We start from the raw sequence: 3,438 nt of genomic DNA, 5'->3' as shown, positions 1-3,438 counted from the left end.
TAGCAAATAGAATACAGCAAATCATCAAGAAGATTATACACCAGGACCAGGTAAGATTCATCCCAGGGATGCAAGGATGGTTCAATATATGCAAATCTATAAATGTAACACACCATAGCAAGAGAGCCAAATCTAGAAACCACATGATCATCTCAATTGATGTAAGAAAGACTTTTGACAAAGTCCAACATTCATTCATGTTCAAAGAGAGTACACAAAATAGGAAGAAATGTCATGAATGATGACAACCAAGAGCAAAAAAGTCACATATGAAAAAATACTATAAAGTCTAAACTCCATGAAAGCGCATAAAGTTTTGTGCAGCTCTATAAGAGCTATAAAACAATATCTAACTTTGAAGTTCTTATTTCAGAAATTGTGCAAATATTATGGCATGACTGGCTTCAAAACACTCACCTTGAGGGACTAGAATTCCTGGAATAAATCCAAAATATTTCCAAAACATTTTTGAAAATTCCGTTGGAGTTTGTGGGCTACCATATGACTGCTTATACTTGAGCAGCATTTCATTTTGCAAAGTGATTCCATATACATTATATATCATAAAGCACCAAGCTCCAGCTCTGGAGAGATACTGGAGATCAAAACTGTCCTCAGTGGTGTCACTCAAGCTGTGTTAGGATAATTTCCATTTCCTTTCTCATAAGGCACCAAAACTAAAAACCAGAGAAATGAGTCAACTCAGTAAGGTGCAGAGCAAAAAGAGACCTGGTCCTATTGGCTGAGTTTCCCGGTTCATAACCACCCACTGTAAAGAGGTTTTCCAAATTTACAACATAAAGAACAATTCCACATTGACTGAATGGCAGAAATGAAGACGTCAGTTTCGGGAAGATGGAGCAGTGGAATAAGCACTTCTTTGGCAAGCGCAAGGGCCTGAGTTCAATCCTCAGTTCCACCAAAACAAAACAAAACCCAAAACAACAAACAAACAAACAAACAAACACTGATGAGGACGTCAGATTTCTAGGCTGTTGATTCTTTCATTACGCTGTGCTAAGTATTGATACAGTCTTCACAACTTTATTCAGAAAACAGTTTTCATTTGAGAGTAGTTTTAAATTTATTATTTTCAAATTTTGATTATCTTTTAAAAATTTTTTTTGAATTATTTTTATTGAGAAACAAATAGCAATGAGACAGTTTCAAAACCAATTAATAGAACAGTTTCAATAATTAATACATTGCATATTGTTGTCTTTGTAGTGGCTATTCATAGTACAAAATGCAGACATGATATCCTGTCCTAATACTACTAGTACAAATCTTTCTTCTGATTGAATTAAGAGAACGTAGCTTAGTCTTAACCATCCATCAGAAAAGTATAAAAATGAAGTATAAAAAGTAAAGCCATATTAATATGCCTAGCTGTAAAAGGCTCAAGTCAACAACTCCCGACATTGCCAGTCCTATGGATAACCCACTACTATTATGGACTACTGGACTATATTGGATTATTTTGCTGAATTCACACACCTACATTATTTAAATGGCAATGGAATACCCATCTCTGACAAAACTAAATAAAAAAGGGGGATACAAATGAAGGACCATTTTGTATATGTATATACAAAATAGGATAGATATACAGCTACTTTCTCTTAGTTTAATGAATTTTAAATTTAAATGAAGAGTATGGTGTTTATCTTGGGAACTTATTCCAGTACATTAATTGGGTTATAGAGCTACAATTTTTTTCTTTTGTTAACACTAAGAAAACGAATACTATTATGATTGATTCCCCAAAAGATTTTAAAAATGATTTGCAAAGGATTTTAAAAGTTTGTTCCAAATGAAATGTTGAAAAACAAAATTGCTATCATGAGAAACTTATGTGGCTTCAGAAAGTAGGTATGCATATCATGGAGATACTACAATGGTGAAAAACTTTTACCTTGGACGCAAACATCCTGAGTTAAGATGCCTACTTTCACACATATTACTTGGTGTGGACCAATCATGGTGTTGAGCTCTTCAGAGCTTTATTTTTACGGAGATGTTCTTCGTGGTGTTATTGCATGATTACATTAACTGATGCATATAAAGAGCCTAAAATAGCTCTTGCATGTTAATTATCATTAGTGGAGTGATTTCTAAATCCTGTCCTCATACTAGCCAAGAAAAATACCTAATTGTTTGCAGTCACCAATGAGATGTTTTGAGAATGTTTGGATACTAACTCACCAAGTTAAAATGAGTTCTATTTATTATCTTGGGAGAAAACTATAATTTAATGACATCTAAGAAGAATTCATCTTATAAGTATATTACATGGCCTGTAAATTTCTCCTTAAATCTTGCCTTTATTGTGCCTTTCTTATAATGGTGTATAATTATAAGAAAGAATTTGACTTTTGATTCAATATTTTAAGTGGATGAAGGAGAAGGGCTTCTAATTTCACATGGCCATCTCTGATCTGTGAGACCTAGTGGTGCCTTAGGTGGGGACATACATCATGCTGGTAGATGGGAAGTACCTGCAGAAAGAGCCCCTGAAACTGCAACCGCATCTTACATCCATCCAGGTTCAAGGTGCCTCATGCTTTTTCACTGTACATTATTCTGAAATTGGATGAAGTGCACTTTCATCAGCCGAGTTTCCTTTCCCACCTCAGGAAAAGGGATCTAAAATTTTCCAGTGAAAAATTTTGGTCATGTAAAAAAAAATGCATCCTTTTAAATGTGCAATAATCTTTGCAAACATCCTGACAGACTTTCTACCAAGCAGAAGCATTCATTTTTATATTCTAATATTTGCTAATATGCAATAAGAGTATGAGGCATAACATGCTTTTTCAATGTATATAGAAAGTATTGGCCATATTAGAGCAATCAACATTTCTTTCTCCTTATCATTTTTCTTGTATTGGAACCCTATGAGTGCCTTTCTTAGGACTTCATAAAATACGTAGTAGGTTACCTGAGCTGTATTTAGCCCTCTGTGTTGTGGAGCACGAGAATTCTGACTTCATTTATTTGGGTATATACCCAAAAGCCAGATAGGTGAGTCATATACTGATTTTTAATTTGGAAAGGAACTTTCATATTGTTCTAATTTATATGACCACCATCAGTGAATAAGTACCCCCACCACCTCCAGTACTGGGGATTGAACTTGGGACCTTGGGATTGCAAGGCAGGTGCTTATGCAGCAGAACTATCTCCCTGGCCACCAACAGTGAATGAGAAGAGTTTCTTGGGGTTAGGGATTTAATGCAGTAGAATTAGGTCCTGAGTTCAATCTCTGGTACTGCAAAAAAGGCGGAAGAAGAGGAGGAAGAGGAGGAGGAGGGGAAGGGGGAGGAAGAAGAAGAAAAGAAGAAGAAAAAAAGAGAAAGAAGAAGAAGAAGAAGAAGAAGAAGAAGAAGAAGAAGAAGAAGAAGAAGAAGAAGAAGAAGGAGGAGGAGGAGGAGGAGG

This window comes from Octodon degus, unplaced genomic scaffold (genome assembly GCF_000260255.1).
Source record: "Octodon degus isolate 3935 unplaced genomic scaffold, OctDeg1.0 scaffold00005, whole genome shotgun sequence".
Taxonomy (NCBI): Eukaryota; Metazoa; Chordata; class Mammalia; order Rodentia; family Octodontidae; genus Octodon; species Octodon degus.
This window is presented reverse-complemented; position numbering follows the sequence as displayed.